Genomic DNA, 27,938 nt, shown 5'->3' on the forward strand with positions numbered 1-27,938 from the left:
CTTCCACCTATCGCATTTCCAACGCCCCTCCCCCAAGTCCCTCCTCCCTACCTTTTATCTTAGCCTGCTTGGCACACTCTCCTAATTCCTGAAGAAGGGCTCATGCCCGAAACGTCGATTCTCCTGCTCCTTGGATGCTGCCTGACCTGCTGCGCTTTTCTAGCAACACATTTTCAGCTCTGATCTCCAGCATCTGCAGTCCTCACTTTCTCCCTAAGTTAGATGTAGGCAAGACCAGGTAAAGATTTTAGATTAGATAACCTACAGTGTGAAAACAGGCCCTTCGGCCCAACACATCCACACCGACCCTCCGAAGAGAAACCCACATCCCTATATTTACCCCTGACTAATCCACCTAACACTACGGGCAATTTAGCACGGCCAATTCAACTAACCTGCACATCTTTGGACTGTGGGAGGAAACCGGAGCACCCAGAGGAAACCCACACAGACACAGGGAGAATGTGCAAACTCCACACAGATAGTTGCCCGAGGTGGGAATTGAACCTGGGTCTCTGGCGCTGTGAGGTAGCAGTGCTAACCACTAAGCCACCATGCCGCCCATTTCCTTTCCATTATGTCACTACGCCCCTTAAATATCCTAGACTGAAACTTGAACCTTACGTCCCAAGGGCACAGGGGAAATTATTGTTAACTGAAACAAATGGGTGAACTTGTTAAATAGTCCATAGATACTTCCAGTTGACGTTTTCACTGAAAGAATGGATAATTTAGCAAGATACTGGAACATTGTTGGCAGTGTGGAACCATGCTCCAGCAAAACTCAGCAACTTCAAGACAGCAGCTGAGAAATGGGAACAAAAATAGATGTGCACCACGTAGTAATCTAAAAATTGACTGAAATTTCCAGAATATATTTAAAAGTTATGCTTTATTTTAATAAGCGAAGCTTACTTTCCTGGATATGACCTGATACAATGTACAATGAATATACATTTCACAATAGTGGCAGAAACATGCTTTGAGGTCTGTATATAGTTGTCCTGTTCTATATATTAAGGTCAGGGATTCACAGTGATTGGGAAATCAACCTCACAAAGGGCAGATGTTTCAATAGGCTAAAGCAGCAACAACTTCCTCTATGCAGTGTGCAGAATGCTAATGCCTGTCACCTTGGCAGTGTGCCCAAGGGTTGGTGCACAGGTTCGGGGTTTGTTCCAGCTGAACAGCTGACCCACAAAGAGGACTAACATCTCCTGATGTGTCCCATGCAACAGAGGGCAGGACCTGGGTGGAATAGAAGTAATTGAGTGAAGTTACACAAAAGATGTCGTTTGCTTGTGGAAGGAGGTGATTTGTCACCAGTGGAGTAGTTTGCCCAACTTCCTTGTGCTGTTAAGTTATACTTCGAAATAGTTGGCATCCTGTTCTGATGGACTGTATAATCTTCTCTAGGTATGTAAAAAGGAAAAGATGAGCAAAGATAAGAGTGGGTCCATTACAGGTAGAGACAGATTGAAATGGCAGAGAAGCTAAGTACTTTGTGCCTATCTTCACGGAAGAAGGCAGAAGGAAGTCTCCCTGATCATCTTTTACAATTCTGTTCAATCTGCAGGCACTGTTACGGAATTAAAGGTTGCAAATGTAAGGAGGGTGAGAGAATGCAGGAACTACAGACTTGTTAGCAGTAGTAGGGAAAGTACTTGAATCTATTATAAAGCATGTCATTACTGAATAGTTAGAAAACAAATTTTTGAGTTTACAGAGTCAGCATGAATTTATGAAGGAGAGACTTGACACACTTGAGAGGTTTTTTGAGGATGTTTCTAGTAGAGTTAGATTAGATTCCCTACAGTGTGGAAACAGGCTCTTCGGCCCAACAAGTCCACACTGACCCTCCAAAGAGCAATCCACCCAGACCCATTCCCCTACATTTACTCCTGACTAATGCACCTATCACTATGGGCAATTTCGCATGGCCAATTCACCTGGCCTGCACATCTTTGGACTGTGGGAAGAAACCCACGCTGACACGGGGAGAATGTGCAAACTCCACACAGACAGTTGCCCGAGGTAGGAATTGAACCTGGGTCCCTGGCACTGTGAGGCAGCAGTGCTAACCACTGAGCCACGGTGCGTACGCCAGTTCACTTGGCACTTAGGAAAGCAACTGCACTGTTGATATTCATTTCAAGAGGGCAGGAATACAAGAACAGATATGTACTACTGAGGCTGCATAAGACTGGTCAGCCCACATTTGGAATATTGTGAGCAGCTTTGGGCCCCAAATTTAAGGAAGAATGTGCTGGCCTTGGAAGAGGTCCAGAGGAAGTTTACGAGAATGATCCTGGTGGTGAAGGGTTTGCCATATGAGGACTCTGAGTCTGTACTTGATGGAGCTTAGAAGGATGAGGGGGAATCTCACTGAAACTTACACTCTATCCAGGTGTCTCTGTATGTGGAGAAGATGTTTTCACGAGTAGGAGAGAGTAGAAGCTGAGAGAACGGCCTCAGAGTGAAGGCATGACTCTTCAGAACTGAGATGAGGAGGAATTTCTTCAGCCTCAAGGTGGTGAATCTGTGGAACTCATTGCCACAGAAGGCTTTGGAGGCCAAGTCATTAGTGTATTTATGACAGATAGCTGGATAGGTTCTTGACTGGTAAGGGGATCAAAGATTATGGGGAGAAGGCAGAATAAGGTTGAGAAACATACCAACCATAATTGGATGATCAAGCAGACTTGTTGGCCTGAATGGTCTAATTCTATTCCCATATCTTCTGCTCTTGTGGAGTTTTAAAGCAATTTAAGTGCAATTCAATGTACTGAAGTTACAAGGTTGCCTTTGGGCTAGCTTTTTATTCCAATTCTGATTCACACTTAGATTTCAAGGAAATTTGAAGCCATATCCCCAGAATATAATCTGGGGTTCTGGATTACTAGCACTGCACCACAGCCATTCCTCAGAGCTGTAATTTGTGGCACTTCTTATCACCTGACTGATTTTCTGGCCTGAGAGTTGCCTGAATTGCTTAATAATCTGTAAGAGGCTTGGAAGTGAGAATTGGTGACATGTAGTAGAATTTGGAGAATGACTAAAAGATGGTTAAGTTATTGGCAGGGATTCTGAGGGATAAAAAATGTAAGGACTGATTACACAAAGTCAGCATGGCTTTGTCCTGTGTTTTCACTAACTTGATTGTGCTTTTTGGAGAGGTCACAAAGAAAATTGACGAAAGTAGAGCAGTAGACATTGTCTGTATGGACTTCAGCAAAACGTTCTACGAGGTTCTGCATGATAGACTGGTCAGTAAGGTTAGATCACATGGAATCCAGAGAGAGCTAGCCAAATGGATACAAAATTATCTTGAAGGCAGGAGACAGAGGGTGGTGGTACAGGGTTGTCTTTCAGACTGGAGGCCTGTGATCAGTGGTGTTCCACAAGGATCAGCGCAGGGTCCAATGCTTTTTGTCATTTATATAAATCATTTGGATGTCATCATAGGAGGCATAGTTAATAAGTTTACTGAAGACACCAAATTTGGAGGTGTAGTGGACAGCAAAGAAGGCTACCTCCGAGGACAACAGGACCTTGATCAGATGGGGCAATGGGTCAAGGAGTAGCAGATGGAGTTTAATTTAGATAAACGTGATGTATTGCATTTTGGTAAGGCAAATCAGGGCAGGACTAATATACTTAATGGTAACGTGCTGGGGAGTATTGCCAAATAAAGAGACCTAGGAGTGCAGGTTCATAGTTTCTTGAAAGTGGAGTCGCAGGAAGACTGGGTGGTGAAGAAGTTGTTTGACACGCTTGCCTTTATTGGTCAGTGCATTGAGTATAGGAGTTGGAAGGTTACGGTATGGCTTTACAGGACATTGGTGAGCCCACTTTTGGAATAATACACTTTAGTGCAGCTCCAGTGGCGCGATCGGTCAGCGCGCGGTACTTATATGTCAGTATGGAGGCGTGTGCAATGCGGAGGTTGTGAGTTCGAGCCTCACCTTGAGCAGTTTTATGGGGTGACACGGTGGCTCAGTGGTTAGCACTGCTGCCTTACAGCACCAGGGTCCCTGGTTCGATTCCAGCCTCTGGCGACTGTCTGTGTGGAGTTTGCACATTCTCCCCGTGTCTGTGTGGGTTTCCTCCCAGTGCTCCGGTTTCCTCCCACAGTCCAAAGATATGCAGGTCAGGTGAATTGGCCATGCCAAATTGCCCATGCCAAATTGCCCATTGTGTTAGGTGCATTAGTCAGAAAGAATGGGTCTGTGTGGGTTACTCTTCGGAGGTTCGATGTGGACTTATTGGGCCGAAGGGCCAGTTTCCACACTGTTTGGAATCTAATCTAATCATAATGCGTACAATTCTGTCCACCCTCCTATAGGAAGGATGTTATTAAACTTGAGATGATGTAGAAAATATTTAGAACATAGAACAATACAGCGCAGAACAGGCCCTTCAGCCCTCGATGTTGCGCAGACCTGTGAACTATTCTCAGCTTGTCCCCCTACACTATCCCAAAATCATCCATGTGCTTATCTAAGGATTGTTTAAATCTCCCTAATATGGCTGAGTTAACTACATTAGCAGGTAGGGCATTTTATGCCCTTACGACTCTCTGCGTAAAGAACCTGCCTCTGACATCTGTCTTAAATCTATCACCCCTCAATTTGTAGTTATGCCCCCTCATACAAGCTGACGTCATCATTCGAGGAAAAAGACTTTCACTGTCTACCCTATCTAATCCTTTGATCACCTTTATGTCTCTATCAAATCCCCTCTTAGCCTTCTTCTTTCCAATGAGAACAGACCCAAGTCTCTCAGCCTTTCCTTGTAAGACCTTCCCTCCAGACTGGGCAACATCCTGGTAAATCTCCTCTGCACCTTTTCCAATGCTTCCACATCCTTCCCGGAATATGGGAACCAGAACTGTACACAATATTCCAAGTGTGGCCGCACCAACATTTTGTATAGTTGCAGCATGATATTGCGGTTCCGGAACTCAATCCCTCTACGAATGAAACCTAACACACCGTATGCCTTCTTAACAGCACTATCCACCTGGGTGGCAACTTTCAGGGATCTATGTACATGGACTCCAAGATCCCTCTGCATATACACACTGCCAAGAATCTTTCCATTTACCCAGTACTCTACCTTCCTGTTATTCTTCCCAAAGTGCATCACCTCCCATTTTTCTGCATTGAACTCCATTTGCCACCTCTCAGCCCAATTCTGCAGTTTATCCAAGCCTCCTGCAATCTGTAACATTCTTCCAAACTGTCCACTACTCCACCGACTTTAGTGTCATCTGCAAATTTACTAATCCATCCACCTCTGCCTGTGTCTAAGTCATTCATAAAAATGACAAACAGTAGTGGTCCCAAAACAGATCCTTGTGCCACACCACTAGTAATTGGACCCCAGGCTGAATATTTTCCATCAACCGCCACTCGCTGCCTTCTTTCAGAAAGCCAGTTTCTAATCCAAACTGCTAAATTACCCTCAATCCCATGCCTCTGCATTTTCTCCAACAGCCTACCATGTGGAACCTTATCAAAGGCTTAACTGAAGTCCATGTACACCATGTCAACTGCCCTACCCTCATCTACATACTTGGTCACCTTCTCAAAAAAACTTAATGAGGCACGACCTGCCCTTGATGAAACCATGTTGACTATCTGAAATCAAATTGTTGCTTGCTAGATGATTAGAAATCCTATCTCTTATAATCCTTTCCAAAACATTTCCTACAATAGAAGTAAGGCTCACTGGTCTATAATTACCTGGGTCATCTCTTCTTGAACAAGGGCACAACATTTACAATCCTCCAGTCCTCTGGTACCAAACCTGTAGACAATGGTGACTCAAATGCCAAAGCCGAAGGCTCTGCTATCTCCTCCCTAGCTTCCCACAGAGAATCCTCAGATAAATCCCATCCGGTCCAAGGGACTTGTCTACTTTCACTCCTTCTAGAATTGATAATACCTGTTCGTAACTAACTTCGATCCTTTCTAGTCGAATATCTCGTACCTCATACTTTTCTACAATATCCTCCTTTTCCTAAGTGAAAACCGATGAGAAATGTTTGTTGAGCACCTCTCCGATTTCCACAGGGTTCACAATCAACTTCCTGCTTCTGTCTTTGACTGGCCCTATTCCTACCCTAGTCATCCTTTTATTCCTCACATGCCTATAGAAAGCTTTAGGGTTCTCCTTTATTCTATTTGCTAAAGACTGCTCGTGTCCTCTATTTGCTCATCTTAACTCTCTCCTTAAATCCTTCCGAGCTGATCTGTAACTCTCCATCGCCTCATCTGAACCATCTTGCCTCATCAACACATAAGCCTCCTTCTTCTTCTTAACAAGAGATGCAATTTCTGTAGTGAACCACAGTTCCCTTACCTTATCATTTCCTCCCTGTCTGACAGGGACGTCCCTATCAAGGACATGCAATATCTGTTCTATTTACATGGATATTGCTGGGACTGGAGGGTTTGAACTATTGGGACAGGCTGACTAGGCTGGGGCTATTTTCCCTGGAGCATCGGAGGCTGAGGGGTGACCATATAGAGGTCTATAAAATCATGAGGGGCATGGATAGGATGAATAACCCTGGGGTGGGGGAGTTCAGAACTAGAGGGAATACGTTTAAGGTAAGATGGGAAAGATTTAAAAGGATTTGACGAGTAAATTTTTCACACAGAGGGTGGTGTGTGAATGGAATGAGCTGCCAGAGGGAGTGGTGGAGGCTGGTACAATTACAGCATTTAAAAGGCATCCGGATAGGTATATGAATATGAAGGGTTTAGAGGGATATAGGCCAAATGCTGGGAAATGGGATTCGGTCAGATTGGGATGTCTGATCATTATGGATGATTTGGACCGAAGAGTCTGTTTTTGTGCTGTATGACTCTTTGACTCGATATTGATGATTCCCACAACCTGAGACCGGTCAGGTTGACTGGGTCCGTTGGAAATATCAGGTTACAAGTATCTTCTGGGGGTATCAAAAACAGTAGTTATACAAATAATCCCACCTTCTGTGCAATTTTGGAATACTTTTCCTCATCTTTGACCTGAATCTGAAAATCTGTATTTCCCATATTCGCTGCACCTAAGAAATAACTTGTGCTTAATACTAAATGAAAGTCCACAGTATTATTTCATCCTTGCTATTGCTAGTTAGTCTGGGTCTTCTCTTTATTGATGGACCTGCTGGCTATGGTTTTGCTTAAGTTAGATTGGGTGATGGCGGGGGGGAGTGAAGGTGAGCAGTAGACTACTACCTCCAGCCTGTACCCTCACTACCCTTGACAAAATAACTAGCTTATAACACAATAGTATTTTATATTCCCCCTCCATAGATTTTCTGTAGCATGTAACAGATAAAAACAGTAAAATAATGTTTATGAGTATTTAAACATATAGATTTGAAGCAGATAAAATGTTTTGTTTTTATGTACTGAATTTGTTTCTGTCGCAAAACTAAATCGAAAAAAAAAAGTTTTGATGCATCTAATGTTGGATCAGCATTCAAAATGCATATAGCAATCTTTAATTTTTTTTAGCAAAAGTGCTAATGATGTTCCGTTTTATTGACATGATGTGTTAACTTCCTGAGTGGCGTTTTTTTTCCTTTTAAAAAAAGGGAAAGGGAAGAAAGTCTTGGATTTAAGACTTGATTACCTGATTCCAATTTGTAGACACATAACAAGAGTTGTCCTATATTGCTCAGTGTAGCCTGTATACTGGGCAGACTGAAGTAGCTGATGTAAGAATCGCAGATTGCACCTCTTATTTTTTACCTCCCAGCTGCTAACCTTTCAGTGGGCAGTGATGCAGTCATTTGTGGGTTTTAAAACAATATGCACACAGTATATATTTGCAGTGTGGACAGGATGCACTGAGAGATGTGTGTTGATATGGGAAGGGGAGCCTGTGGTTGATTGATACAGTCTGCAGGAGTCTCAAGTTTCCATTGAATGCTAACAAAGACTGGAGAGTATTCTGTTGGGTACTGCAGTGAGAGCATGCTTTCTGAGTCCAGGTAAAAGAGAGAGCTTTTATAATTTATCATTACTACAGCAGCCTTAATGTGAGCAATACCTTTATCCCCTTTGTAGCTTAGATTCAGCGATCCTAGAGTCGTAAATAGCTTATTGCCCCAGTTGCAAAGCATACTGGAAGTTTCAGTTTAAGCAAAGTGCATAGTGTGGAGGGGGGGAGGGGCAAAGTTAAAGCCTAGCTTGCAACAGACATAATTTTAAAGAGTGAAAATAATTTCCACCAGCTCCATGCATTGTTTTGCCTTCCTAAAGATCTGTCTGCTGGTGTACAGAATTAAACGTTGATTTTATAAGCACGTTCAGAACATTGTCATGGTGCTGGCAACAAAAGGTGCTTCTTGAGTAAAGTACATTTAAGAAGTTTCAGTTTCCGTGCATGATATTTCTAAAAGAAAAATCTGGCACATTCTCTGAATATGCCAGTCTCATACTGTTCCTACAATATCTTACATCAACGGTGGTGTTCTTTTGTTCAGGGCATTTAATGCAGTGGAATAGTAGTTGGTGGTCAGCTGTATTCTAATGAAGTTGAGCTATTGTTTGTTCATAAAGGAGCTAGTGCATTCCGCTGCCCTTATGGTTTATTGTCAGGCAGTATATGTGTGTGTGTGTGTGTTTATGTGTGTATGGAACTGTTTGGTATCTGCCACTTGGGCTGTAGGTTGGCAAATAAAATATATCTGCATCTCTCTCTCTCTGCCCCCCTCCACACCACCTGACATATACCTACATAAATCTGTTGGTGGAAGTGAAATTGTGTTCATTATTTGATCAAGTAAAAACCAGTGGTATTTTTCCAAGGGTTGTGTGTGAACACTTTGTTTTTTGGTACATTGAAAACCAAATTTAACTGCAATCCTTTGATATTCATACATCATGATTATAACATCATGTATATTTTGGATTAAGTTATATTAACTGCCAGAAGTTGCAAAGAACTTTGTAAGTGAGTTTCCGTGTTTCAATTTATTTTTGTTTGTACCTCTACATCCCCTAAAGTGGGGTGAACACATGAATTTCCATCTTGTATTGCTGTTGGTCTCTGTCCTGCAGCGGGGAAGTTGGGCGAGGCAAGGGGTCAGAGTTGCCTCATCTCCCCAACCCTGTGTGAAAGTACCTTGATCAGGAATTGACCGAATAGAAAAGTTACAGGCACATGCATGGTATACCAACATCCTCTGAATTAGGGCCTTCTAACACTGCTTCTGATGATGTCAGAACAGATGTGATTTTTCTTTCATTTTGAAGTTATTCTATTTTGAGCTTCAGAATTTAATTTTCTTTTTTATTAAAATGGTTATGCGTTTTGATGTTTTATCTGCTGAAATTAGCTTAGATATTGCAGATTTCCAAAGAACAACCTCCTCCAATTAAGAAGAACAAAAATCAACCAGTCTTCTTTGCTTCTGGTTGCTAGGTAGTGACCCCTGCTGGAATGATTGTTGGGTGAGAACATACGCTGTGCCACAGCCCAATAGCTTTCTGGAACACTTGTGCAAGAATAAGTGACATACCTGGGCAAGGTGCTTGGGAGAACTATTGGCACATGCCAATAGTAGGGATGATTTTGACAAAAAACAAACTAAGTAGTGATTTTTGCCACAACCACCTGATGAAGGAGTGGCATTCTGAAAGCTAGTGTGCTTCCAATTAAACCTGTTGGATTATAACCTGGTGTTGTGTGATTTTTGACTTTGTACACCCCAGTCCAACACCGGCATCTCCAAATCGTGGATAATGTTTTAATTCATTTCGGGGATGTGGACATTGCTGTCTAGGTCAGCACATATTGCCTATCTCTGATCAACCAGAGTGCAGTCAAAAGTCAGTCACATTTCTGTTGGTCTGGAGTCACATGTAAGCCAGATCAGATAAAGATAGCAGATTTCTTACCCCAGAGGACATTATATAGATTCTTATGACAATCAACAGTGGTTGAATGGTTATCGTTAGACTGAACCTATATTCCAGGATTTTTAGTTGAATTCAAATTCATGGTGGGATTCATTCCTATATCCTTAGAACATTATTATTGATAATAATAATTCTCGCCTATTCTGTTGACATCATTTTGGGATCGGGCTTGTCAGGGATGCAGTAATCCGCTACCAAAATGCGCACATGTTCAAAGGCAAAAGATCTGATGTATATCCATTTCAGAGACCTCGAACCAGAGTGACAGCAAATCATCCTTGATTCAGAGGAACCGCCCAAGAGATAGTATATACTGTAAGTGAAAGGGTAAAAAATATGCATGAGCACTTCCCTGAAAGGATGGCGAAGCTCGAATTCACAACCCCAGAGTGTGGTCGATGCCGGAATGCTGAATAAATATGAGGAGGAACAGGTTGCAATTTTTAATTTGTAATGTGGTCAGCACTGCTGCCTCACAGCACCAGGGTCCCAGTTCGATTCCCACCTTGGGCAACTGTCTGTGTGGAGTTTGGACATTCTCCCCGTGTCTATGTGGTTTCCTCCGGGTGCTCCAGTTTCCTCCCATAGTCCAAAAATGTGCAGGTCAGGTGAATTGGCCATGCTAAATTGCCCATTGTATTAGATGCATTAGTCAGAGGGAAATGGGTCTGGGTGGGTTACTCTTCGGAGGATCAGTGTGGACTGGTTGGGCCAAAGGGCCTGTGTCCACATTGTAGGGAATCTAATTTAATGGGTTAAAAGGTTATGGGGAGCGGACATCAAAGTGGAGTTGAGGCTGAGATGAGATCCATACTGAATGGGAGAGCAGGTTAGAGGGACTGAATTACCTACTGCTGCTCTTAATTCTATGTCTGACGTACCAGCAATTTATTACTGTGTGTGGTATTTTGCTCTTCTTTGTAAGTAGAAGCAAAATACTACAAGTGCTGGAAATCTGAAATAAAAACTGAAGATATTGGAGGAATTCAGCAGGTATGGCAGCATCTGTGAAGAGAGAAATACAGTTACCGCTTGGAGTCTGATTTGACTTCTTCACAACGTTCTGAAATTCAGTGAATTTGAAATGAACGTTCAACTTCTGAATCAGAGTAACTTTGGACTTGAAATGCTAACTCTGTTTATCTCTCTCCACAGATGCTGCCAGATCTGCTGAGTTTCTCCAGCAATTTCTTTTCCCCCAAATTGGCTGTTGAGCTTGTTTACAGAACAACAAGGGCTACACTGGCCATGTAATTCACTGTGTGTGAAGTACTGAAGGTGTTTTGTGTAATGTAAATTCAAATTCTTTGTTAATTAACTTTAGTCCTTCTGTTAATTAACTTTAGTTCTGCTGGCTTACATTGTTATCTTAGTCCTTTTTAGAGAATATGGTCTTCCAATTCCTGCTCAGGTAACCATAATTCTAACTTAAATGCCTTTCAAAGGAAGAATTCAGGAAATGCAATACGTGCTACCTGTTAATTATAAGTAAGAAGTTAATGTATTGAAAGATTTATAAGGCACAGATAGCAGTCTCGAAATAAAAGCAGAAAGTAATCGAGAAACTCAGTGAATCTGTTGTGTACTAAAGAAAAGTCTTACTGGACTTGAAATTAAGTTAAAAATCATACAACACCAGGTTATAGTCCAACAGATTTATTTGGAAGCGCTAACTTTCAGAGTGCTGCTCCTTCATCATGTGTCTGGTAGCACAGTAGCTTGGTGGTTAGCAATGCTGCCTCACAGCGGCAGGGGCCCGGGTTCAATTCCCACCTCTGGCAACTGTGTCTGTGTGGGTTTCCTCCGGGTGCTTCGGTTTCCTCCGGGTGCTTCGGTTTCCTCCCACAATCCAAAGATGTGCAGGTGCGGTAAATTGGCCATGCTAAATTGCCCATAGTGTTAGGTGCCTAGACAGGGGTAAATGTATGGGTCTGGGTGAGTTACACTTCGGAGGGTTGGTGTGGATTTGTTGGGCAAAAGAGCCTGTTTCCACACTGTAGGGCAACTAATCTAATCTAATCTAACCACCAGTCCAATACTGGCATCTCCAAATCATGGACTCGAAATGTTAGCTTTCTTTCTCTTTCCACAGATGCTGCCAGATTTGATGAGTTTCTCCATCACTTTTTACATTTTTATTTCAAATCTCCAGCATGCGCAGTACTTTGCTTTAGTTTTAATAGTCTCAAAAGTTGTTTGCAATAAGCCTGTGTAGTTCTATGTGGCCAAACTTTCATGCATATTTGCATGTCTGTTAAATGTGGCTGGAATTGTGCTCCAAGGTCAAAATCCAATATTTTAGATACATCACTCCTTCCCCTCCCCTTTGTTTCCTGTAAATATTTTTGGATTAAGTAATTTATTTCCCTTTTTCTTTGTTGCAATCTCAGAGGAAAGATCAAAGATTATTTATAGCCTAATGTTTTCTGTCCTTTGAATCTCGTCCTTTCATGCTGTTACAATTCAATTCTGTGTTTCATCTTTATAACTTTATAGTTATTCATCTTTATAATTTTGTGTGAAATGGTTTAATTTTCTGACCTACATGTTGTGTACCGGACGTAGAATAAGTAACTTGCACATGTGATGTTACCATTTTGTTTTGAGTGTTTTCAGAGAGGTCTTGGAAATGGTGAAAGCCTGAAGTGATTGATTTTTGAAAATTTCTTCATGGAATGTGGGTTTCGCTAGCTAGGCCAATGTTTATTGCCCATCCCTAATTGTCTAGAGGGCAGTTGAGAGTCAACCACATTGCTAGAGAGTCAAGATTAGAGTGGTGCTGGAAAAGCACAGCAGGTCAGGCAGCATCCGAAAAGCAGGAAAATTGATGTTTTGGGTAGGAGCCCTTAATGACGAAGGGCTTTTTGCCCGAAACATCAATTTTCCTGCTCCTCAAATGCTGCCTGACCTGCTGTGCTTTTCCAGTACCACTTTAATCTGCACTCTGATCTCCAGCATCTGCATTCCTCATTTCCACCATGTTGCTAGAGACACATGCTGGCAGATTTCCTTCCCTGCAGGACATTAGTGAACCAGATGGATTTTTACAACAATTGTAAGTGCTGACATAGTTGTTGTGAGGCCGGTTTTCTATTCTAGATCTTTTAACATTGAATTCAAACTTCACTAACTGCCGTGGTCGGATTTGAACCCTTGTTCCCAGAGCAGTGTCCTGGAGGTTCTGGAATACAAGTCCAGAGAAATTACCACTACACTTCCCCTTCAGATATTTTTCACAGATCAGTTCATGAGGCCAAAGATCATCTTCGACTACAGAAATCTCTGTGGAGCAAGTAATGGTGGAAAGTACAGGAAAGAAACCTTCTGCTATTTCACTCTGCAGCTGTTAGATCATATCCATTCAGGTGACCTCTGCAGTCATCTCTCCTTCCAATGCCAGCTTAATTCAGGTTCAGACAGTGTTAGCAGAGAGTTGGGAAATCATGGATTAACCTCCAAGGGGTATTTAAATGCTCATTCGCAGCTGACACTTTAGCCATGTGCTCACGGTGTACTACATTTTCCAGTGAGGCATTAAACTGAGGGCCCCCTTTTTTCAACTCAAAACAGACAAAAAATGATCTCATGAGATTCGAGGGCTAAATCCTGACCATTATAGCAAGATGTTTGAGCTGTTCTTTTGCAAGTCCTTTTTTTACTTTTCATTCTCCGAATGAGGGTGTCACTGACCAGGTCAACATTTAATGCCCATCCCTAACTGCTCAAGGGCAGCTAAGAGTCAACCACATTGTTGTGGGTCTGGAGTCACATGTAGGGTAAGGATGCCAGTTTCCTTCCCTAAAACCACATGGACATTGAGATGATTGACCTCCAACAACCACAATCCTTTGTGCTAAGCATGACAACAACCAGTGGAGAGGTTTCCTGGAATTTCTGTTGGCTTTGATTTTGCTATAGCTTCTTGATGCCACACTTAGTCAAATGTTGCTTTCATGGTAAGAGCAGTCATTCCCATCTCAACTTTGGAATTTACCTCTTTTGGTCTTGGACCAAGGCTGTAATGAGGTCAGGAGTTGAATGGACCTAGCAAGACCCAAGCTGAACATGAGGTGAGATCCCTTCCATCATTTTCTGATGATCAAGAGCAGGCTGAAGAGCAGTAATTGGTGAAATTGGATTTGTCCTGCTTTTGGTATATAAGACATACCTGGGCAATTTTCTACATTGTTTGGTAAGTGCCAGTAGTGTAGCTGCATTGGAACATCTTGGTGAGGGGAACAGCAAGTTCTGGAGCACAAATCTTTAGAGTTGTTGCTGGACTATTGTCAAGGCCAATAACGTTGCAGTAGCTAGTGCCTCAATGGTTTCTTGATATCGTGTGGAGTGAATTGTGTTGGCTGAAAATTGACACCTGTGGTGCTAGGGAGCACTGGAGGAGGCCAAGGTGGATCATCCCCTTGGTACTTCTGGCTGAAGATTATTGCAAATGATTCAGCCTTTGCTGGGCTCCTCCATTATTGAAGAGGTTTATGAAGCCACCTTCTTCAGTGAGTTGTTTAATTGTCCAGTACCATTCACAACTGGATGTGCCAGGACTGAAAAGTTTAGATCTGATTCAGTAATTGTGGAACTGTTTGATTCATCTAGCACATAGATGGATGGGGTCTTTCCCAGGATGGTGTTGGCGGCGTCTGGGACATTTGTCTGCAAACCATAGATTCCTAATTGACCCACTCAGACATGTTATGATGCACTTTGGAGCATATGACACTTGAAACTGAGCCTCGGACCTAGAAATAGAGACGTTACGCCGCACCATAAGAGCCCTTTGTATGTAAGGTATGGTTCTATGAGGATAGTTATGTCATTCTATCGCTCGAGGAATCTATGGGATTACTCTCTCAATTTTGGTGCATAGCCCACAGGTATTTGTAAAGAGGACTTTATAAGATCAGGGGTACTAAACAAGCCATTGTCATTTCCGGTGCCTGGTCATTAGCAACATTCCTTCTAATCTTTTGGAGATTGTCCAGGTTTTGTGCCTGGGCTTCTGGAAGCAGAAACCATCCATTGGCACGCCAGTCTGAATGTACTGAGCATCCCTCAGCTAGGAGGTAGCATTTGTGGTCAATCGATTTCATTCTTTTTTAACTTTTTTTTGTAGCAGGTTGGTACAACTGAACGAAGAGAAAGTGAGGACTGCAGATGCTGAAGATCAGAGCTGAAAATGTGTTGCTGGAAAAGCGCAGCAGGTCAGGCAGCATCCAAGGAACAGGAGAATCGACGTTTTGGCCATTCCTGAAGAAGGGCTTATGCCCGAAACGTCGATTCTCCTGCTCCTTGGATGCTTCCTGACCTGCTGCGCTTTTCCAGCAACACATTTTCACAACTGAATGAAGGCCATTTCAGGTGGTAGCTAATAGTCTCCTACATTGCTTTCGGTTTGAAGTCACATATACCCCAGACTAGGTAAGGACAGCAGATTTCCTTCCTTAATGAATATTAGTGAGCTAGATGATAGGGCAATTGGTGTTAATATCATGGTTAGCTTTCAATTCCCAGAACTTTATTCATTAATTGAACTTAATTTCATAGAGTCATAGAGCAGTGCAGCATAGAAATAGACCCTTTGACAATGTTGACCAGGTTTCTTAAGCTAGGCGAAAGTGAGGACTGCAGATGCTGGAGATCAGAGTCGAGAGTGTGGTGCTGGAAAAACACAGCATCCGTCAGGTAGCATCCGAGGAGCAGGAGAATCGACATTTCGGGCAAAAGCCCTTAATCAGGAATTCCTAAAGTGACTAGTCCCATTTGGCTTATATCGTTCTAAACCTTTCCTATCCATGTAACTGTCCAAATGTCTCTTAAATGTAATTGTACTCTCCTGTACCACTTCCTCTGGCAGCTCGTTCAATATTTTTCTGCTGTAGTGTGATTTGCATTCATGTTCCCAGTGCAATAGCCTGAGCCTCTAGATTACCATTGCAATGACATACTGCTGCATCATGGTCTTTCCTGGTTGAAGCTTGCTGTCCATTTGCCAATTCACGTCAAATCCCATTCACCCATCACCCCGTGCTGCTAATGTACATTGGCCTCTATCATAACTCTTCCAATTTAAAAGTCTCATCCTTGCGTTCAGATCCTTTATGATGTTGAATCAACCTATCTTTGAAACCTGTTCCAACCTCTGAGGTCTCTGTGCTCCCTCGTTCTGGCCTCTTGTACGTTCTTGAATATTGTTTTTCCACAGTGGCAGCTGTGCTTTCAGCTGCCTCGGTCCCAAGCTGTGGAATTCTTTTCCTGAAACTATCTGCCTCTCTATCTCTTTCTTTGGCTTCCTTTCAGACGTTCCTTAAAACCTACCTCCTTCATCAGGCTTTTAGTCACCTGTCTGTCCTCAAGAGACTTGCTGTCAAATTTTGTTGATAGCAGGAAGCATCTTGAGGTGCTTTGCTACATTTGCTGTGCTATATAAATGCAAGTTGTTGAAGTAGTGGATCATCAACTCTGTTTGTCTAAATCATGCTTGTGTTCTCTACAGCCTCTCACAATACCGTCAGTGCTTAATGAGATGAAGCTTTTCAAAATTGCCTTATTAAGCCTTGATAATACAGCATTTGTTTTTTCGATACCCGTGCCAAAAGTATTAATGTCATTCGTCCCTTCTGCTACTGGAAATTATTTTATTTAACTGAGTGTTTGTGTCAATGCCATTCTTTCTCCTACAGTCTGTATTCTGCTTTCTTTCCAGCCCCATCAGTAATGCCTCTGTGTTGATTGTTGTGGATGTCATCTGTACTGATAGGCTTATTGAGACAGGTGGTAGTTTTTCTTGTTTTCTGGGCATTCCACCAAAAAGCAGCTGCTCCAGCAGTCAGCAGCTTTTTTGGTCACTGCCAACACATATTCACCACCTGTGCTGGCATTCAGACCATGGGCTATTGCACTTGGAGTCCTGCTGCCCAAGCAGGTGTTCCTCCTGGACAGTTGGGAGTGTGTGGATCCTCGGAAGGGATTTCACTGCTTTATGATCTACACATTCTGAAACTTGGCTTAAAACTTTTAGCAAATTATCTGATTAATTTAATATGAGACAGAAGATGAACAATCTGTCTCAAGCAGTAGTGCTTTGATCCCACAACTTGATGTTTTCAATTTGCTTGTGAGACATTTCTCCCAACCTCCTCATTGTATGACTGTATAATCTGGAATATTGGAGGCAGCGACGTTACTTTTGGAAATGTTTCGTAGATATCTGTTGAAGAAGTAACCAGGCTACAGGATGAACCAGTAATCTCTTGTTATTAGGTTGCAGGAAGGGTGGTGTTGGGAGTGGGGTGTATTGGGAACTGAAGACACCCCTGCAGTGTGAGCAGGAAAGAAATTTCAGAGTCCGGTCTTGTCGTCTTTTCCCCAATAATGAACACTTGTTGAAAGTCAATTGCGAAGTATGGGAATGAACATTACAGGCCTTTCTTTGTTTTGATCGATATTTATTTCACATTGAAATTTAAATGACATTGTATAGCAAGGGGAGTGGGTTGCACTGGTTTTATGGAGTTAAGTGTGAGAGAACTGTGTATTGCCATGAGCAGAAACAATGGAGAAAGAAATTTAATGAGTTGTAAATCCAGAGATGATTTGGCAGCAGCTGCTTATGTTCATTCAGCTCCTGCGTTCTGCTGTGCTGTATAACCTAGATGATGTCATGATTACTTGCTGTATAAAAATTATCACCACATAAGATTCCAATAGACAGGGTGTTTTCTTTCTGTGAAGGTAACGATCAAAAATGTCAGATTAGTTAAGCATTTCATTCCTCTGTTTTTAAAAGTTTCTGGTGAATTACTCATCTTTTCTATTTAACTTGAAAAGAAATAACTAAAGTGACGCCTCTGTAAGTTGCTGAGACTTAAAGATTTGCAAAAGGTGAACTGCTTTTTGGCGTTTCTCAATGTGAGGTGATTCACAGCTGGAGCATAAATGTCTCCCTAATTGGTTCCTGCTCCTGTTTTATTTTAAATGTCATTGCTCAATGCAAGGTCCAACAAGATTATAAATAAATAAAGATCAACAAAACACATGATAAGTACTATAGCTTCAGTAAGCTTATTGTTACCAAATAGCATCTGTCACAGCTGCTTATCGAATTAGTTTGGTTTCTGAAAGAAAGAAAATTTGAAGATTGGTGTTCACAAATGAAATGATTCAGTAGTTTTGTATCTAGGTCTTGGCTGTATTGCTTCACACATGTCTCCGGTCATTGTTTTGTGTAGCTGTACAAATCTTGACTGCTGAAAATGAGATGACACAGTTATAAGTTGCTGCACTGTTACTGTCTCTGGTGTGTGCTACTGTTCATCTGTAAAATTAATTCTGATCTGTAAATTAATTCTTGCTCCAAACTTGGGATTTCTTTTTTTTTGGAGGTGCTAACCTTTACCCAATTTCCTGCTGCTGGCTGCCCCATCTTGAGACCTCAAGTTCTCTTCGCCCCCCCCCCCAATCTTGTATGATATGTCTTGGACTGATTCCTCTTCCCCCACTCCAGCTAAAATCCCTAAGAAAGAAAGATGGATTTCTGGCACACGAGGATCTGTTGATGCCATTACAGATCACCTTGCTTTACTGGCTTTTGATGGTTTGAGGGCTGCAGTTTTGGAAGACATTCATGATTCAGTCCAATCCTTACAACCCATTTTCGTCATTCAGGACGATCTTGCAAACATCTTAACAAAGTCATCTGCTGAGAGTTTACCCCATGGAGAAACATTAAGAAAAGTCCAGCCCTTCTGCCTTTATTGAAGCTGTAATTCATTTTCTGTTGGCAGTGTCACAATCCTGGCTAATCTGTTTTTTTCCCCGAGAACAGCATATATCTTCTATGAAGGGGCTTTCTGCAATCATTGTACAACCATAGTAGCTGCTTCACCCGCCTTGCTGTAAACCAGTGGAATTCTTTACCACAGAGGCCTTTTGAGGCTGGTCACGAACTATATTCAAGGCTGAGACAGACAGAATTTTAATCTGTCGAGGAATTGGGGACACATTCAATGACATTACCATCTCTGACTAACCCACTATCAGTTGGGGTTACCATTGACCAGAAACTGAACTGGACTTGCCATAAAAGTGCATTGACTGTAAGAGTAGGTCAGAAGTTAGAAATCTTGCAGTGTGACATTCACCTCTTAACTCCCCAAAGCCTGTCCACCAATGACAAGGCACAAGTCAAGAGAGTGATTGAATACATCCTTAAAACATCCACTCTCTCCACTGCCAGCACTCAGTAGCAGCAATTTGTACTATGTACTAGATACAGTATAGAGTAGGGCTTGTCAGACATCACCTTCCAGACCTATGACAGCTTCCATCTAGAAGCACCAAGGCAGCAGATACATAGGAACACCATCACCTGCAAGTTCTCCTCGAAGTCACTCACCATGCTGATTTGGAAATGTGTTGTTTTTCCTTCAGTAATGCTGGGTCAAAACCCTGGAACTCCCTCCTTCATGCCATTCTGAATCTACCAACACCAAATGGACTGCAGCAGTAAAAGAAAGGCTACTCGCCACCAACCTCCCATGAAGGAATTTTGAAAAAAGCATATTCCTTTGCTTGTTCGTAATATACAAAGTACAGACCTTACACAGCCAACCTGCATTTGGAATCACATCTAACTGTAGCACTGTTATTGAGTAGCTTTTGCTGGACAACCTTGAGTGCACTAATAATTATACTAACAACAATTTTAAGATAATCAGACAAGCTTGTAATGTGACTCATTTACGCTTGCTGGAAATGATGCACATTCATAGACAGGGTTCCTTTCTGCACATGAAACAAGTGTTGCTTGATAGCATTTTGATGACACCTTCAATTATGTTACTGAGAATCAAGAGTGGATGGATGGGGCAGTAATTGGCTGGGTTAGATTTGTCCTGCTTTTTCTGTATAGGATATAACCTGGGTATCTTTTCACATTTGACAAAAAGACCAAAGAGCAGCAGATGCCGAAGATCAGAATTCTGGAAAATCTCAGCAGGTTTGGCAGCACCCGTGAAGAGAGAAACATGTTAATGACTCTTCAGAACTGTAGTTATTTCTGTACTGGAACACCTATTCGGTCAGTGCATCATTTGAGACATATTGGCCTTTATACTTGGCATCATAGGTATTCATACACAACATTACTCAAGCTAGTTGCCTGCCGAATGTATTTATGGACTGATAGCAACCCTGTGAGTGGAAATACTCTTGTGGCATCTGCAGCATGGTAATAAAAAGGAATATGTTAAAACCTCGTGCTTCTTTGCTATTCACTGAGATAATGGCTGATCTGATAATACTCAAGTTCCATTTCCTGCCGTATCCCCACATTCTTTTCTGGAATTACCTGGAAGCTTGCAGATTCAGTAATTCCTCATTGCTTTGTCCACGGCAAAGTCTCGCCTAATCCAGAATCAACTTGCTAACTACTTTTTCTGTTGCAGTGTAAGTTGTGATTGTTTGAAATTTAGCAATTTTGCATTTGTCCTGATGAAAGCAAGGTGCAATGCTTCGACATATTTCTCATTGTAGCACTGCTCCCGATCAGTACTTCCAAACGACTGTAGAAACACACTTGCAGAGGCATGGGGATAAAGTGGGGAATGGGACTGATTGGATAGGTCTACAGAGAATTCGAGGCTGAATAGCAGTCTCCTGTGCCATTCCTGGTTGAGTCTTTAAGTGTGACTCCAGACCAAAAGCAAAGTGTTAGACTCTTGGAATGGGCAATAAACGCTGGCCTAACCAACGATACCCACATGGCATGACTTAGTGAAAAAAAGACACTGTGAAGATAAACATATTTATGTCCTTACCTCAACTGTTTCTCATCCAAGGTGAACCTAAATTTTGTATTTTGTATTATCCAATGTTTTCCATAGGGAATAATCTGCAGCACGGGACTGGGTTGTGAGAGAACAGGAGAAACTGTATATATGCCTCTGACAAGAAAACTAAAATCTAACAATGTAGTGAACACTTTGGTGATCATGTACATTTTTCAGGAATGCAAAGTAAACGCACAAAAATGATACAGGGGTGTTGGCTTGATCGTTGCTCATTATTGCAGTCTGTACTTCTCTTGCCTATTTCTCTCGCTGCAGGATGAGACAAGTCCTGGAGGCTGTTTGCTGTGCAGTGCCTTAGCTAAGTGTTCATTATTTATGTAGGGACTGTGATGATATGTGTTGTCATTCTATTTTATCATAAGATCATATCAACTCAAAGCATAAGGAGGCCATTCTGCCCCTGGTTTTTGAAAGAACATTCACCCTCAGTCCCATATCATCATCTTGTGCATGGATCTCTGTAAGTGGATGTAGGATTGCTTGCTGAGCTGGAAGGTTCATTTGCAGACGTTTCGTCACCATACTAGATACCATTATCAGTCAGCCTCCGGATAAAGCACTGGTGACATGGTCCGCTTTCTATTTATGTATCCTTGAAGATTAGATAACTTAGTGTGGAAACAGGCCCTTCAGCCCAACAAGTCCACACCGACCCTCCAAAGAGCAACCCACCCAGACCCATTCCCCTACATTTACCCCTTCACCTAACCCTATGGGCAATTTAGGTTGGCCAATTCACCTAACCTGCACATTTTTGGACTGTGGGAGGAAACCAGAGCACCCAGAGGAAACCCACGCAGACACAGGGAGAATGTGCAAACTCCACACAGACAGTTGCCTGAGGCGGGAATTGAACCCGGGTCTCTGATGCTGTGAGGCAGCAGTGCTAACCACTATACCACCATGCCACCCAGTTTATGTGTTTAGGTTTCCTTGGGTTGTTGGTGTCATTTCCTGTGGTGATGTCATTTCCTGTTCTTTTTCTTGGGGGTGGTAAATGGGATCCAAGCCAATATGTTTGTTGATAGAGTTCCAGTTGGAATGCCGTGCTTCTAGGAATTCTCGTGCATGTCTCTGTTTGGCTTGTCCTAGGATGGATGTGTTGTCCCAGTGTCAAAGTGGTGTCCTTCCTTATCTGTATGTAAGAATACTAGCAAGAGAGGGTCATGTCGTTTTGTGGCTAGTTGATGTAACTCTGTAAGTTTCTCATCCTCAAGAGGTTGTACAAGTTAGTTATAGAACCAACTTCCACTACCTTTTCAGATAAAGTATTCCAGATCCTGACAACTCTAAATGAAACCATTGCTCCTCGACTCCTTTAAGATCTTTTTGACAAAGATTTTGAACCCACTTTCCCTGGTTATTGACCTAGTAATAAATGAAATGATTTTTCCGTCCTCATGTTAACACTTCTTAACCTGAAAAGTTCTCTGAGATAGCCTTTTAACCTTCCCTGTTTGAAGGGGAACAGTTCTAACTTTTCCAGCATTTCCTCATAACTGCAGTTCCTCATCCACAATAAGAGACTGTTACCCCACCTCTGTGGTTTTACTGGGATGTACAATGAATGAACCCAAAATTTATGTCACCAGATAGCCATATGTGAGTCATTTAAGCAGGATTATGATAGAAGATTGCTGGTTTTCCCCTTTGTATCTCTGAGACAGTAGAGGCTCCCTTCTTCAAAAAACCTCTTACTCATTATTGAAGAAATTAATCAGTCCTTTCTTTTAATTTTAATCCACAACTGTTCTGCTCAAGCAATGTAGAGGAGATAGTCTGAAATGGCCCAGCCTGTAATACACCAGAGAATGTTAGCACATTTGAATGAATGCCTACCCAATGTTAATGTCCTAACTTAGATTTCCAGGTTCTGCTGGCTGTTCATTACTTGCCCTTAGCACAAAAGTGGCAACGAGCAGAGAAGGGGCAAGATCCTGATCACATTTCCTCAGTTCCACCCAGTTATTGCTGCCTGTTTGAAGAGGTCGAAGGTAGGAAGTAAACTATGACCTCTCATTTGGAGACAGCAAGTGCTGTTAATTGTTCTGCAGTTGTCATTTACAACTGTTCTCAAGAGCATTGTTTGTTTCGTTATGCGTCTTATTCTGTATGGGTTGTGAAATCACCCTGTTTTTGTAACTTACCATCTGTACTCTTGTAAGTTGAATTCTTTAGACCGGTGTTTTAGGCCGGATGTCATGGGATTGACTTTTACATGAGTAAGTTATGGAGAGGTTAGCAAGTAAACTTGATTTACAATCAAATAACTGCCTCAATAGAATGAATTAAAGTCACTGCACTATAGTCTGATCATTTTAATAACTTGAAAAAATAAAAACTAAAATTAAACTGTTATAATCATCAGCTTACCTAAGCTTAGAACATAGAACATAGAAGAATACAGCGCAGTACAGGCCCTTGGGCCCTCGATGTTGCGCCGATCCAAGCCCACCTAAACTACACTAACCCACTATCCTCCATATACCTATCCAATGCCCTCTTAAATGCCCATAAAGAGGGAGAGTCCACCACTGTTACTGGCAGGGCATTCCATGAACTAACGACTCGCTGAGTGAAGAACCTACCCCTAACATCAGTCCTATATCTACCCCCCCTTAATTTAAAGCTATGCCCCCTTGTAATACCCGACTCAATACGCGGGAAAAGGTTCATACTGTCGACCCTATCTAACCCCCTAATCATCTTGTACACCTCAATCAAGTCACCCCTAAACCTTCTTTTCTCTAGTGAAAACAGCTTACTTTCGTTTGTATTTATATAATGTGAAATGTTGGTGTTTTGACTCTTGAAATAACCAAGGCTGGGTTTTACAGAGCATATATGAATAATTGCGCACTTAGGACAATCGATAGAATTCCTACAGTGCAGATAGAGACCATTTGGCCTATCAAGTTTGCACTGACCCTCTGAAGAGCATCCCACCCAAACCCACTCCCCATCCTCATCCCCTATAACCCTGCATTTACTGTGGCTAATCGACCTAACCTGCACGTTCCTGGACACTGCGGGATAATTTAGTATGGCCAATCGACCTTGAAATGTGGGGGGATGCTGGAGCACCTGGCAGAAACCCACGCAGACACTGGGAGACTGTGCAAACTCCACACGGACAGTCGCCCGAGGGTGGAATGGAACCCAAGTCCCTGACGCTGTGAGACAGCAGTGCTAACCATTGTGCCACCGTGCCACCCCAGGGTTGACTTTCATGAGTATGCATGATAATCAGTCCTGCTTTCCCCAAGATCACAGTCTATGACTTTTGCTGGCTTCTTGATAGATTACTGAAAGCATTTGATAAGATGCCAACTAGCATGCAAGTTTAGGTATTAGGCAAGTAAGTAGAATATTGGTGTTTATTTCAAAGGGAATGGCACATAAAGATAGCGAAGTCCTGCTAAAACAAATAAGATAGTAGTTTGACAACGTCTTAAATATTGTGAATAGATTTGGTGCCCCCCTAAGAAATGATACACTGGTATTGTAGCAGTCCAGAATTGAGTAGGCTGAGTGAGATGCATCAGTGGGAGAGTATAGGATCAAAGGGCATAATCTCAGAGTAACGTGTCACCCAGTTAGGACAGAGATGGGTTTCTCCTCACAAAGGTTAGTGAATGTGTAGAATTCCTTAACCACAGAGGACTGTTGGTTAAGTATATTCAAGGCTGAGATAGAGGTTTTTAATCAGGAAGGGAATCAAGAGTTGTTGGGGAAAAGGCAGGAAAGATCAGCTATGATCTTATTGAATGGTGGAACAGACTCATCGGCTGAATGACCTACAGCTGCTGCTATGCCTCGTGGTGCAGCGGGTAACTTTGGCAGGAATAGAAGATTGGCTAGCTAGCAGAAACTGAGATTCATTGTGAAAAGCTCTTTTTCACCTTGGCAAGAAAGATCAGTGTTGGGGCCTTTAAAAATGACTTGAATGAAGGAACTGAAAGTAAGGTAGCTAAATTAGCTGAAGACACAGAAATAGGTAGGAAGGTAAGTTGTGAAGAGGGCATAATGAGGCGACAAAGGGTTATAGATAGAGAGTGGGTAGAGATCTGGCAAGTGCATTATAATTTGGGGAAATGTGAAATGGTCCATTTAGTGAGAGATTGTGGAGCTCAGGATGCGGAGAGATCTGTGTGTCCTAACCGACCGTCGGGTTGTTGTGGTTTGGGGAAATGTGAAATGGTCCATTTAGTGAGAGATTGTGGAGCTCAGGATGCGGAGAGATCTGTGTGTCCTAATATAAGAATTACACATGCTTAATATACAGGTGCAGAAAGTAATTCAGAGAGCTGACAGTCTGTTATTTTTATTGTGGTGAAATTGAATATGAAATTTTGGAAGTTAGTTCAAGACCTGGTGAGACTGCAACTAGAGTACTGTATACAGTATTGGTCTCATTTAAGAAAGGATGTCAATGTCATAGAGTCATAGAGATGTACAGCGTGGAAACAGACCCTTCAGTCCAACTCGCCCATGCCGACCAGACATCCCAACCCAATCTCGTCCCACCTGCGATCACCTGGCCCGTATCCCTCCAAACCCTTGCTATTCATATACCCGTCCAAATGCCTTTTAAACGTTGCAGTTGTACAACCCTCCACCACATCCTCTGGCAGCTCATTCCATACCAGTACCACCCTCTGTGTGGAAAAAGTTGCCCCTTAGGTCTCTTTTATATCTTTTCCCTCTCACCCTAAACCTATGCCCTCTAGTTCTGGACTCCCCGACCCCAGGGAAAAGACTTTGCCTATTTATCCCATCCATGCCCCTCATAATTTTGTAAACCTCTATAAGATCACCCCTCAGTCTCCGATGCACCAGGGAAAACAGCCCCAGCCTGTTCAGCCTCTCCCTATGGCTCAAATTCTCCAACCCTGGCAACATCCTTGTAAATCTTTTCTGAACCCTTTCAAGTTTCACAACATCTTTCCGATAGGAAGGAGACCAGAATTGCACGCAATATTCCAACAGTGGCCTAACCAATGTCGTGTACAATCGCAACATGACCTCCTTACCATTAAGTGTATAAATCCTGCTAAGATTTGCTTTCCCAAAATGCAGCACCTCACATATATCTGAATTAAACTCCATCTGCCACTTCTCAGCCCATTGGTCCATCTGGTCAAGATCCTGTTGTAATCTGTGTTGGAGGGTTTACTGGAATAATACCTGGCATAGACAGGTTGCCTACTGAGGAAAGCTTGGACAAACTAGACATATAAACGGTGGACTTTACAAGAGTAAGAAATGACTTGCTTGAAACTTAAATATCTGAGAGGTTTTATGTTACTTTCTCTAATGGATGCTACCTAACGTGTGGATTATTTTCAGCATTTTGTGTTCTTTAATTTATTAGGGATATTTATTTGTACTAACCTGCTATAAGTTAATTGATAAAAGAAACCATTACATGAACCGGCAATGGAAGCCGGTTTCCAACAAGAATTGTATAATTAAATGGAAGGCTAGGTGGGGGCATTTGCAAGGGCCTAGGAATGGGACAAATGTCATAGCTCTTTTGCCAGGCGACAAAAGATATCATAGGCTGAATCCTCCTGTGCTGTGTCATTCAGTAATTCTATTCCTGTCTGCTGAAAACATTGAGAAGAAGTAAAGCTACAGTGTGGTAATAAATGCACTTTTATGTAGAGCTCATTTCTGGGCTACCTGTATTTTTTAATTGACTGTGGTGTGATATGTTTGCTCGAGATGTTTTGTGAAGTATGTCATACTGAGGTGAACATCAAACCCTGACATCAGAACTCAAAGATGCAAGGTGAATAGCCTGCTTAACATACATTGAAAGCAAAGCAAGGCCTAGACTTTTCTTACAGGTGGGGGAGAATAATAAATTTTACTTTATTTTCCTCGGTTTTTTTTGTTTTCTCTCCTGACTTCTAATCCCCAGAGAACAGAACCCAAAATGTAGGCAATGTCTTCTCGCCATTATTTCCAAACAGTGATTCAACATTTCTCTGAAACTAACTGCTGGCCATGGGATGATCTTCTCCACTATGAAAGCTTGGAAACTGAGCGAGCCACCATCGCATTATTTTAGGCCTCTCCGTGTCTTTCTCGTGGAACTTTGAACAGCCTTTCGGTAGAATTAATCTAAATGTTTATAATCCACGTGAGCTTCATCTCACCCTATCATTCTGCTCCTTTCCCCCTTCTGTGGTTTGGCTTAAATTTACTTTTTCTCCCAAGTTGATCTTTCATCGCTTAACAAATAAGCTGTTTCGTTTTGGGTGGAGCAGTTTTCGTTTTGGGAGGAACAGTGGAGGGTTAGTTGTGTGTGTTATCTGAACATCAGAATCCTGAATTAAATGCAAGAAAAGCATGTCCTTTTTGTATCCTGTGTCAAGTAGCATCACTGACCAAATTTTCAGTCAGGTTTTTGTATTACTGTTAATGCTGAAAAGGTATGCTTCACCTTTTTCCAGCCAGCAGCAAAAAAACCCTTTAATTAGGTGGCAACAGGTCAATAGACAAAAGGTGTAGGAGTAGGCCATTCTGCCCTTCGAACCTGCACCACCATTCATTATGATCATGGCCGATCATCCTCAATCAGTATCCTGTTCCTGCCTTATTTCCATAACCCTTGATTCCACTATCCTTGAGAGCTCTATCCAACTCTTTCTTAAACGAATCCAGAGACTGGGCCTCCACTGCCTTCTGGGGCAGAGCATTCTACACACCCACCACTCTGGGTGAAGAAGTTTCTCCTCATCTCTGTCCTAAATGGCCTACCAGGGATTCATCCAGTATTTGGGCTAAGTGAACAAGATCACAAAATCTCTGTCACATTCTGTGAACCCTTCCTTTAGATTCTTGCCTTGCCGACCACTCTTGGCCACCCTGTGTCCTCTACATAGCTTGGACTTTCACAAGAATTAGATTACCCGGGTCTCTGGCGCTGTGAGGCAGCAGTGCTAACCACTGTGCCACCGTGCCGCCCAAGAATCTGGTGGAAGATGATATAACTTGCCTTATCTAGTACACCTTGTTTCTAAAATCGACTTCAATTCAGCAGGAGCTAGAATTCTGCTACCTCAGAAGTATTTGTAGTATTCTGCCTTGGAGGTCAAAACCAAGAGAAAGTCCACCAATAAAA

At 42.3% G+C, this 27,938-nt stretch overlaps 1 protein-coding gene across 6 annotated transcripts in view; it reads left to right on the forward strand.

Moving 5' to 3' along the window:
* The window catches only part of LOC122556221 (transcription factor Dp-2-like), a 201,533-nt gene that overhangs the window by 79,580 nt on the left and 94,015 nt on the right, over window positions 1-27,938 (forward strand). The window contains exon 1 of one of the 6 annotated variants that reach the window (XM_043702795.1): window positions 7,910-8,011. The exons of the other annotated variants lie outside the window; for them this stretch is intronic. The gene's annotated coding sequence lies outside the window, so the exon portion shown is untranslated. Of the gene's footprint in view, window positions 1-7,909; window positions 8,012-27,938 lie in introns of those variants that run through there. 6 annotated transcript variants of the gene reach the window in all.

The sequence above is a fragment of the Chiloscyllium plagiosum genome, chromosome 13 (assembly GCF_004010195.1).
Source record: "Chiloscyllium plagiosum isolate BGI_BamShark_2017 chromosome 13, ASM401019v2, whole genome shotgun sequence".
In the NCBI taxonomy this organism is placed as follows: Eukaryota; Metazoa; Chordata; class Chondrichthyes; order Orectolobiformes; family Hemiscylliidae; genus Chiloscyllium; species Chiloscyllium plagiosum.